This window comes from Macaca fascicularis, chromosome 3 (genome assembly GCF_037993035.2).
Source record: "Macaca fascicularis isolate 582-1 chromosome 3, T2T-MFA8v1.1".
Classification (NCBI taxonomy): domain Eukaryota; kingdom Metazoa; phylum Chordata; class Mammalia; order Primates; family Cercopithecidae; genus Macaca; species Macaca fascicularis.
The window spans coordinates 30,362,708-30,374,973 of record NC_088377.1 but is presented as its reverse complement, the minus strand read 5'-3'; the positions used below and the strand labels follow the sequence as shown (position 1 = coordinate 30,374,973).

General features: G+C 35.7%; 1 long non-coding RNA gene across 1 annotated transcript in view; it reads right to left on the bottom strand.

Annotated features, from left to right (window-relative positions):
* Positions 1-12,266, bottom strand: part of LOC123572388 (uncharacterized) — a 256,100-nt gene that overhangs the window by 123,534 nt on the left and 120,300 nt on the right. Inside the window, exon 4 of the long non-coding RNA XR_006696931.2 lies at positions 9,289-9,419. This is a non-coding gene — a long non-coding RNA (uncharacterized lncRNA). The remainder of the gene's footprint in view (positions 1-9,288; positions 9,420-12,266) is intronic.

The following is a 12,266-nucleotide window of genomic DNA, read 5'->3' as shown; positions in this document are numbered from 1 at the left end:
TATTTTAAGCATCTTCAAAAAGTTATTTTAAATTCTTTGTCAGGAAACTCATTGATATCTGTTTTCTTAGGGTCCATTTCTGAAGTTTTATTTTGTTCCTTTGATTTGGCTATTTTTTTTTTGTTTCCTTGAAAGATTTATAATTTTTTTGATGAGATTTGAACATCTGTAAAAATGATCAACTCATCCAGTCTTCGCATCCTGGCTTCCTTCAGTGGAAGACCTATTCCAATCAGCCCAACCAGAGGACCTAGGACCTCTCAAACTTTTTCCAATCTATTGCTCTTCCTGGCATCTGTCTGCAGAACTGCAATTGTAATATGCTGCTCATCTCTGTTTTCAGCAGCTTCCAAACTCTGACACTGGTCCTGTCAGTGCTCCAAGTCACACAAGATAGAAATCAGTCTCTTTGACATCCTCCAGAAAAGCCAGAACATTGAGTGCAAGGTCTAGTCATTTGTTTCTAACCTGAGGGTCCAGCACTAGTATAGGAGGTCTCCTCTTGGTTGCTCCCTACTATGCCACACAAGAGAAGGAGCACAGGCACAGATTGTGCACCAAATGTGGTAAATCTTTCTTGTCCTTTTGCTGGGACTCCTTCTTGGTTTTGTAATGGTCTGGGTATTACAGATTTTCAACTGCTCTCTAGCCTTCTCACAAAAATATTCTGGTCCATACATTATGATTAACATAGTGTCTCTGTGAGGGAAGGAGTGTCTGTTACTCTCTAGCCATCATTTTAGTGATATCACCTCAAGTTGTTTTTTTTTTAAATACCAAATACTTGGTCAACAGGTTAACTCAATAGAAAATATGTTTTAAAATGTTTTATATTCTTGTAACATGATATCACAAGTATCAAGTTTGGGAGAGGCTATAGTCAAAAGCGGATCTCCAGTAAACATATGATGATTGAGCACTAGCTAATGTTGATATTAGCCACCTGAGCTCTTTGCCATATTCTTACAGTGAGTAGAATGATCTCTTCAGTAAAGTTATGTAAATGTTTTTTCAGTAAGGAAATAGAAAAGTTAGAATATTTGTTTAAATCCCTCAAGAAAGTGCCAATAAGAAACAATTGAGAGCCAAAAAGTGACAGAGTATGGGAACAGAAACGATTAAAAAAAAAAAAGTGTTATAATAGAATTTTCTAAATTGTATAAGGAAGCATGGAATAATAGAGAGTCTTATCAGTGAGTAATATTCAATAAATCATTAAGCCATTCTGAGACTTACCTCATCTGTAGAGGAAAATGTAGATATCTATTGGTTGACTATATGACAGTTCTATGAGGTTCAAAGGAAATAATGTGTGAAAATATGTGATAAATTATCCTACTCATTTTAATCACATGATTTCTGCACTTTCACTCTCTTCCTCTGTTAAATACAAAGTAGGGCATTGAAATTCTCCAGTCTCTTCCCTGTCTTATCTTCCTTATACTTGATTTGACAAAACCTTAAATCTGTAAAGAAGCCAGTGCTCCCTATTCACCTATTCTGTGGAAGAATTTTTCTGCTACTTACATGAAGCATTTAGTTTCAGATGTTCTAAAGGTCTTCAGGGAGCTTGTAGAGCTCAACCTTTTTGTGATGCTAAGTCTGGGACTATTCACAAATGTCAGTTTCAGTTTGGGAGGCATTTTAGACAGACTAGCTGTAAGCACAGTTGGACATTATTTTGGTACAATGGAATCAATTACAATTAGCTCTTACAAGACTGACTCTACCCAGTGCTACATGCTACCACTGAGGAATATTGAGGAGCACAAAATATTTATACCAGATGACATAACCTGGAATAAGCATAAGTAAAAGAAGTGGAGTAAAAAGCTAATCACTGCTGAAACTATCCTTTATGACAGTCCCTAGGAGAAGTTCTTAAGCTAGGTATTTTTGCAACTACTTTATAATGTAGGCATTCTAATATCCATATTACTGTAGATGAAATCAATACTAGAAAAGATAAAATAACTCACACAAAGTTTGTAAAAGTAGTAAATAGGAAACCAAAGATGTGAACTTGTGTGTAAGTGTATCTCAATTATATTTATCTATATTTTAAAATGTAGATCTATAGCTAAATTTTATAAATTGAATATTTCCCATTAAAAATAATTAGAAATTTAGAGATAAAACAGATTTCAGACACGATACAACTTATTCTTAGAAAAAAATAGCATCTTTGAAAATCACATTTAAAAGAGTTCTAATAACCATTTAATAACATTCAGTTGAATCAAATGTTAAAAAGAAAACACTTACTATTAAATACAAGAAATTGTGGTGTTTACCTGTAAGATCCACACAGGAAGAAGTTTTAAAGAAAAATAACCGTGGGGGAAAAAAACAACTTTAATGTCTATTATCGAATAAGGGCCATAAGTACTTTTGCAAAATAAAATAACAAATAAAACTAGCTGTAGTATAAACATCATCTGTATGCTTTTTGATGAAACAATTAAGTAGGTTGCCCATTTACAATTAGCCTGATTTTCTCCTACGTCGTAGTACGTGTACTTAACAATAGAACCCAGTGGAAATTTACTCATTTAACAAAGTCTGCCTACATGCTTTCAAATATGGGCCTAACTTGAAAATTAAGTCATGATTAAATCTAAAGAGTAAAGCAAATCTGTATAAAAAGATTCTGCTAAATAAGGGAAAATTCAAGTCTAGGGCTACATTCTGAAAGATACTGAATTGGAACCTCTGCAGCAAGACTAACCTTGGAAAGTGCGAGGAGGAGGAAAAAGAAACAGATTAAAGTTGCTATGCAGTAAACCAATTTTGTTCAAAACACATAAATTTGGCAAGATCATCAGACTGCAAATAATCGTCATGGTTACAAACAAAAGTATGTTTTTCATAGTCTTAATGCAGAAAAATCAAATTCGTCTTTTTAGTGTGGGTCATGAAATCCTAGCAAATTCATAAATGGCAGAATGATTTTAAAGGAAAGCTGTGCAGCTATGTATCATGCACAGAACTAAATACGGATAAGCATCCCTTTTGTGTAGTTTTTGTTCGTCCTGTGTAATTGTTCATTGTTTCTCTGTTGTTTCTCTACTCCTCTCACATCCCTGGCTTTTTTTGTCCCTTTTATTCTTTTTTTTTTTTTTTTTTTTTTTTTTTTGTTGAGACAGAGTCTCGCTTTGTCGCCCAGACTGGAGTGCAGTGGCCGGATCTCAGCTCACTGCAAGCTCCGCCTCCCGGGTTCACGCCATTCTCCTGCCTCAGCCTCCCGAGTAGCTGGGACTACAGGCGTCCGCCACCTCGCCCGGCTAGTTTTTGTATTTTTTAGTAGAGACGGGGTTTCACCGTGTTAGCCAGGATGGTCTCGATCTCCTGACCTCGTGATCCGCCCGTCTCGGCCTCCCAAAGTGCTGGGATTACAGGCTTGAGCCACCGCGCCCGGCCCCTTTTTATTCTTAATGAAATTTTGAGTACTATTTCACAATAGAGGGTTATTTTGAAAAAAGGGTTCTGTTAGCAAATGATCTCTTGTAAAAATATTTGTTTTTTGACCTTATGGTTGCGTAAAAAATGACCTTTTTTCAAGTAACAAATCGGGATACCACTAGAGCATAAAAAGCAAACTTTTCAACTATAAAAGTATTCGCATTATTTGTTTTTCAATATAAAGAGAGGATAAGAAAATGTATAAAGTGATCTACTCTCATATGGCCTATAATGAAAACTTAGAATAAAAAAAAATTAAATTGGGTAATAAAGGGCAGAAATGTACCATAAGTGAAGAAAAGGAAAAAATGTAAAGAGGCTTTGTGAAATAAACAATATACAAATATCACTGAAAATAAATGATCCTTAGAAAGACTTCAGAGCTGGGCACTGTGGCTCATGCCTGTAATCTCAGCACTTTGGGAGGCTGAGGCAGGTGGAATGTTCGAGCACAGGAGTTTGAGACCAGCCTGGACAACTTGACGAACCCTGTCTCTACTAAAAATACAAAAAAATAGCTGGGCATGGTGGCGCACGCCTGTAATCCCAGCAACTTGGGAAGCTGAGGTGAGAGGATGGCCTGAACCCAGGAAGTTGAGGTTGCAGTGAACAACCTCGGGATCCTGCCACTGCACTCTCGTCTGGGTGACAGAGCGAGACTTTGGTTTTGTTCCATATTTTTGCAATTGCAAATTGTGCTGCTACAAACATGTATGTCCAAGTATCTTTTTTGTATAATGACTTATTTTCCTGTGGGTAGATACCTAGTAGTGGGATTGCTGGATCAAATGGTAGATCTACTTTTAGTTCTTTAAGAAATCTCCACACTGTTTTCCATAGTGGTTGTACTATACTAGTTCACATTCGCACTAGCAGTGTAAAAGTGTTCCCTTTTCACCACATCCATGCTAACATCTATTTTTTTTTTTTATTTTTAAGTTATGGCCATTCTTGTAGGAGTACGGTATCACACTGTGGTTTTGATTTGCATTTTCTTGATCATTAGTGTTGTTGAGCACTCTTTGCATATGTTTGTTGGCCATTTGTATGTCTTCTTTTGAGAATTGTCTATTCATGTCCTCAGCCCACTTTTTGATGGGACTGTTTTTTCTTGCTAATTTGTTTGAGTTCTTTGTGGATTCTGGATATATTAGTCCTTGGTCAGATATAGATCGTAAAGATTTTCCCCCACCCTGTGGGTTGTCTGTTAAATCTGCTGATTATTTCTTTTGCTGTGAAGAAGCTCTTTAGTTTAATTAAGTCCCATCTATTTATCTTTGTTTTTGTTGCATTTGCTTTTGGGTTCTTGGTCATGAAGTCTTTGCCTAAGCCAATGTCTGGGAAGTTTTTTTCCAATGTTATCTTCTAGAATTTTTTAAAAGATGACTAGACTGATGTCTCATAGAACTAATTTTATTTTGACATTTTGTCATCAGCCAAGTTCAAAGTTCCATAGCTTTTTACATTGTCTGCCTATTAATGAAGTTGCCATTTCGTTTCCTGGATTATTATGTGCTTTTTTTTTTTTTTTTTTTTTTTTTTTTATGTCTACCCTTCTTCAAAACGTGGCTCAAACCTTAACACCTCACAGAAAAATTTTCTTAATGTCTTCTGATATTTATTACCCTTTTACTGCATTTCAGCCTGCAACTTATTCTGTTTGTGGATGTTGGTCAGTAAGTTTCTCCAAGTGTGTGTGTGTGTATGTGTGTGTCTGTATATGTATATGTATGAATATTCATGTGAGTGTTTTTATGAGCTTTTCAGAGGACTATTTCTACCCTATTACCCCTACCTTCTAGAATAGGGCTCCAATACAAAGGAAAAGCTAAATAAATGTTACTAAACTACTAACTGTAGTAATAGTGATTTTAATTATTAGGATAAAAACATAATTAGCACTTGTAGATCACATTAGGGCTTAACAAAAGCTTTCAGATATATTAGCTAATATGTTCATTATTTTATAATATATGGTTTAGTTTATCTGCTGACAATTAAAGTGTATAACAACAATGATTTGTATTTAGCTTTGAAGTGTGGGGATTTCTTTTGTATTTATGTATGAAGATATCCTGGGAATTAATAACATTGCAAACTAATAATGGATTCTTTAACTAACCAGCTCAGTAATTCCATTATCCTTCTCTGCTTCAGACAGTTCTACTATGTACACCGTCTACCTCCATTCTATTTTCTAGTATGAGTCAGACTTCTTTCCATCCTTGAGTGACAATAAAGATTTCAGTTTTTAAAAAAAATTTGAATGAAAGCTATGCTGTAAATATCCACACTCTCTTCTCTTCTACTCCTCCCAGGCCTTAGGCAGTAGGCAGAATAGTTAATACATTCTTTTGTTAACTATTCTTTGAATAGTTAATACATTCAATTGTTTTAAAATTCAGAATCTTACTATTTTATTTTCCAGTTTTTACACAAATGATAGAATACTATCTATATTTACACTGAACTATATTATTATTTAATAGCAAATCTGAGAGTTCTTCATATAGCAGTACATCAAAATTTCTCCTCTTCTTTTATGTGACTGAATATGTATTCTCTGTGAAGGGGCTTTACATTATTTTCAGTTTTCTGACCCTTGCAAAACAGTGACTCACTGAATAGCTAGATATACCCATCATCTTGCCTATTAACACACTTAGGCATAAGATAAAGTCTTAGAAGTGGAATCGTTGGGTCAAAAGCTATGCACCTTTTTCATTTTGGCAAATATTGACAAATTCTTATTTTAAAGAATTATGCCAATTTAAACCTTCACAAAAAATATGCATACTGCTTGGGGTTTTGTTGTTGTTGTTGTTACATCTTTACCGACACAATGAATAATTAAGACTAGATCTTTGACTAACTTCTGGGTGCAAGCAGTAAAATAGTATAGTTTTAATTTGTATTTATTATTTGACAAATGGTATTGAGAATGTTTTCATATTTACTGAGTTTCAAAGTTCATAGAGTTGATTTCCTGCTTGCTCAGACCTGTAAAATGGAAAAGCTCTTCCTTAACACCTTACTGAAGTAATCCTTTGCCTTTCTGGACTTTAACTACTTGCTAACCTCCATCCTACTTTCATGTAACTTCACTCTTAGCACAACCTTCCTCCACCACACCAATCACTCCTGTCCTGATGCATTCCAGAGAGAGGGGAAACTGTTGACACAGAAGTTTCTGGATACAAAGTGCCTACTGGGTAGGGTGAGGAGGGGAACTTATAAAGACTAAAATATGTAACTTTGTGCAGCTACTCTGGACATGTTGATGTTGATATACACATATAACAATATAGCCTTCTGAAATAAAATCTGTGTTTTACTTTGTTAAAGGTTTGGCATTCCTATATTCAGAGATGTATTTTCCTTGTTTGTTGACTTCACGTTTTTTTGTGCGGTTGCGGTTTTTACCACCTAGAATTTCCTCGTGTTTCCAGTGTGGAAAGGAAAGTATGAGAATATCAGTCAGAGAATCTTCCGTTATATAATAATCACTCTGATGATTTGTAGCAGAGTTTACTAAAGAACAAATGTTCACAGTATCAGGTTATGAGTAACAAAAGGCCTAAGTTCAGAATGGGCCTACTTTCATGGTATTGCCATAAATTATACTGTTTATGTGTAACATATCTGGTCAAGGTTGCATTTATTTTTGAGCAATCTCTAACAGATATTCCAAATTACTGAAGAGTTGGCTCATTCTCCATTAATAAGATGCTATTGAGCAACCTGTCTTTCGAGAAACTTACTTATTTGCTTGATGTATGGATGATGCAACCAGTTCAAATGGTAGAAAGAGTATATTAATACAAAATCATTACAATATATTACCTACTGATTTATTAAGAGGCCCAGGTTTTCTTAAACTAAAAGGAAGTAATTCCTTGTGGTTTATCTTGCTTTTAGAGTCTGGTGTTGTCTGAGTTTAAGTCATCTATCACCATGTCTGTTTTAAAAGCAGAGGCTTTTAAAAGGTCTGATGATAAATGTCTCATATTGATATTTAGAATATAAAATTAGGAAAATAGCATTCTTTACCTAGCTCATTTTTTAATAATTGCCCAATGCTGTATCCAAGTAAAACCTAATTATAGCTTCTACCCTCATTTTCCAAGCTTTTTCTGGCATGAAATATAACCCGACTATTTATCCAAACTAAGTGATCAGACACATTATTAGACCAGAGTCCCCTTCAGGTGTAGGGCGCCTTGTTTTCACACTGATCTCAAATGTCTGATGTTATGTTAACAAAGGCTGAACATTTGAAGATTGAAATAATTACGATGTCTCAGATTGAGAAATACAGAAATATAAACAAACTCTCTGACTATGCGTTACACTGATAATATAACAACTCTACAGAGATTTTCACTAAATACTCATCACATTTTACATATTATTATTCATTCCAGAATACCTTGTGATAAAAACCATTTAAACAATATTCTGTATGAACAAGACTGATTTATCAGTAATTTCCTAGTTACAGTGGTAAAATTTTAAAAGGGTGCTTTTTTTTAAAAAAAAAAAAAAGAAAGGGGGGGGCCTTGCATGGCGATCCTTTAAGTAGAGACTATAATTCACAGATAATGACAAAGACACAAGTTAGATTTAAAGCCTCCATGTTTTTAAGACCAAGTAGTGAAGAAATTTATTACAGCTCAAGAAAAGAGTTAAGGGCATAAGAAACCTGCTCGTTGTGCACATGTACCCTAGAACTTAAAGTATAATAATAAAAGAAAAAAAAAAGAGTTAAGGGCAACAATAATATCTTACTACTCCAGGTAAGAAAGTACACATTTTAATGACAGAGAAGACTGGTGACCATTGTTACCAAATGTGTAGTTTCCAGAAAGCACAATTATTTTATGTATAGACCTTGGAGAGACAGAAATTCATTATAACCTAAGAGAGTCCCTCCTAAGAACAGGTAGATAAGAATAGGTATATAGAAATAAGCACCTAAATTACACCCAATATTGAACTAAGATTTTTGTCTTTATTTACGTATAAAATAAGGAAAATGATATTTTTTAGTACCAACACTAATACGGATAATTTGATTTAACTTATGAGAAAATACCTCACTGGCTGTTCAACTTTAAAATTCAGAAGAAAAACAAAACTCACTGGCCAGATAAGATACTTACTAATATTTGGGGACTAATGATGACATAGAAATTGTCAGTGCAGTAAAGAGTGAAAACCAGAAAACATATATGCACTTCAAACATTATTCCTTGAGTTGATTTAGCCTTTAGCTTGTCGTTTGTTATAGTTTGCTGCAAATCTATATCTTAAATTCCTAGTTTTTTAATAATGAAACAAGCTTATCAAGATCTCTTGAAAGTAAAATTCACACTAGTATATAGTGTGTAAATTTGAATTTAGTTGCCTTTTTTAACCCAAGGATGACCATGTTATGTGCAGAAGGTCATGTGATTGTCCCAAACTATCAAGTTATTCTGGAGTGTCCCATAAATATTTTTTAATAAATGTATTTTTCATGCTTTCATGCTTAATTGTATGCACTAAATAACTCATAGTAGTTGTTCTAAACTAACCTGGAAACATATACCATCTTGATCCATGCTTTCCTTATTAAACATTCATTTATACTAGGGACATGTCAAGGACACAAAATTCCTTTCTCACAGAAACAAAAACCACATCCAGATGGCCAAAGTCTCTTCCAGGAGAGTATGGTTAACAGAAACACAGATGAACCATCAGAACAAAATAGTGTTAATAATTTGTTAAAAGAAGTCCTCTGTAAAAGAATTAAAGGAGGCCTGGGAAATCAGCAGAACCTACCTGACGTGTCTTTCCCTTGTTGCTGGTGTTTGGCCAGCTTTTTGGCCGTTGGAAGCACCAGGTCTCTTGTTTCCAAAGAGCTGCCTGTGTTGGCCTGTCTTTCAGACTATCATGTTGCAAAATCTGAAGTTCTGTTGCAATAAACACCAGATTTCAAAGGAAAAGCAATGGAAATTGTGCAGATTAAACTTCATTTTTATAGCAACAGTCAGTAGTACATAACTATGTGTCTAAACAACGCTTCTTCTTCCAATATAATATTAAATTGAGAAAGACACTGATTTTGAGGGTGCATTTAGAAAAATATATATATATTTAGGCTTGGGGGAAAAAGGGCTGTCTTTCACAGAAACACAATAAATTTATCCTTTGAATCCCTCCTGAATCAACCATATGCAAACAGATAACTTTAGAACTGTGTTATTCTAGAGTAAGCCTCAGCCAAGTGTAGTTGAAAAGTGGTTGGGTATAATGAGGGCAACCCTGACACAAACATAGACAATATGCTTCCCGAGATAAAGAATTTAAAAAAAGAAAAAAAAAAAAAACCCAAAGTCAACTGAGAGCACAATATTTCAGGAGTAACTGTTTTCTCTTGATGCTCATTTAATTTGAAATTAGTTATGAAGACTTCAAACAACAGCACCTCAAGAATTACGTTTTTTGATCTTTCAAGGACATTGTCATTAGTACTATAATGTCTGTAACCTTCAAGGTTCAGGGGATAATGTTTAAAGAAGACTACGATGTTAACATGTCAAAAAGTCAAGAATATGCTCAAGGCCAGGCACGGTGGCTCACACCTGTAATCCCAGCACTTTGGGAGGCCGAGGCGGGTGGATCACGAAGTCCTGAGATCGAGACCATCCTGGCTAACACGGCGAAACCCCGTCTCTACTAAAAATACAAAAATCAGCCGGGCGTGACGGCGGCGCCTGTAGTCCCAGCTACTCGGGAGGCTGAGGCGGGAGAATGGCGGGAACCCGGGAGGCGGAGCTTGCAGTGAGCCGAGATCGCGCCGCTGCACTGCAGCCTGGGAGACAGAGACTCCGCCTCAAAAAAAAAAAAAAAAAAAAAAAAAAAAATGCTTATAAGCTACTGAGAAAACCTGTAAGAATATGCCCAGGGTACCAAGGAAACTGTAACTTCTTTTGGGGGGGGTACAAGGTATCCTTTACATTTTAACACACTATTTTTTGTCTTAGCCTCTTTTCATTCCTTCTTGGCTTTATAGGGCCAGTGCTCTCACGATGTAATCGCTATAGAAGTGAAATCGCTCAGATCCCTATCATAACAGAATGGTAGAGTTACAGTTTCAGTGCACATATTTTACAGATGAGAAAGCTGAAGCTTGATAAGGTTGTGATTTGCCCCAAAGTGATGGCTAGCTGTGTCAAAATGGAGGAAAAAATCCAATTCTTCCCCTTATCAGGTAAGAGCATCTTTTCTAGTACACTGTGATTAAACTTTCCTGGGTAAATATTTCTTAAATGGTCTAACATTAGATACATTGGAATGGAAGACATGGCAGAATTAAAACTAAGGTTATAACAAATGATACAGATAAATTGGAGACTTGGCTGAGTCAATGCTGAATAGTATATGGTGGTTGATGGGGTGTTGACATTCTTTCTAACAGCAAATGTTTATCTGGCGTTGCAGGCTGAAACTGCGTTTAGCATGGCTGAATTTACTTGGAATATGATTCCTGTAGAAATGATCTTAAGCCTTCGCACAACAGTTGCGCTAGAGAAAATTCATTCGCAAATGCTGGTCAGTATAGATATCATGTGGGTAAGACGTATATTCTTTCAGAATTCACTCTCTCGATTTTTCCTTTTGCACTACCGGCCATGACTAATTTTTCATAACCTTTGGGACTGATGATGTTACTTTGATATTTTGTCTACTTTTCTACTCCTCATGAGACCAGCAAAACTATTTGATTATTTATCCCTGCTAGGCTGTCATCCCAGGTATCCCCTATTGAACTTCTGTGCCTTCCCCTTTCCCCAGTATAAGGCCAACCACATGGAAGTGGGTGTAATTGTGTTGGAGAGTTGGGGTGTTTGAGTGTGCATGGAGATCAACCACAAGGATACCTGCAGGATAATGCAAAAGTAGACCAAAATATCAGCCAACTGTTACAACAGGATGGCAATCACTATGGCTAGTTTAAAAATAAAATAGAAAAAACAATGATTTTGGTTCTTTTCCTCTAGACAAAAAAATAAAATGTCAGGATAATTGGACCGTTATCATTTAGGGAAAAGAAAATGCAAATTGTAGTAGTTTGCAGTGGATCATAACCTGCTGAGTCAAAACTGGGACAAAAAAAAAATTAGGCCGGGCACAGTGGCTCACACCTGTAATCCCAGCACTTTGGGAGGCCAAGGTGGGTGAACACTTGAGGTCAGGAGTTCGAAACCAGCCTGGTAAAAATGGTGAAACCTCGTCTCTACTAAAAACACACAAAAAAACGGGGCACCTGTTTTTCCAGCTACTTGGGAGGCTGAGGCACGGGAATCACTTGAACCCAGGAGGAGGAGGTTGCAGTGAGCCGAGATCATGCCATTGCACTCCAGCCTGGGCAGCAGAGTAAGTCTCCATCTCAAAAAAAGAAAAAGAAAAAGAAAGAAAAGAAAGCAGGTCATTGACATATAAGCCTTTAATCTTGTGTTTACCATTAGAATGAGTAAAGAAACCATGGTTTATTTTTGCATAATTTATAAATACCAATTTGTGGCATTTATTAATTTAAAATAAGAACATATTTGTATGTTGTATGTTGCCAAACATATAAAAAGGTCACAAAACATGAGTTGATATTCCAGTTAGGAGAAAATTCAATTAAATGATCAAAATATTTCTCTGGCAAAGGTAGTGTCCACCCTGAGGTGAGTCCCTCTTGATGGAACCATGATAAATGACTTCCTTTTCAACACAAACATAGTCCCTCTTACCCATCAAATGGATAA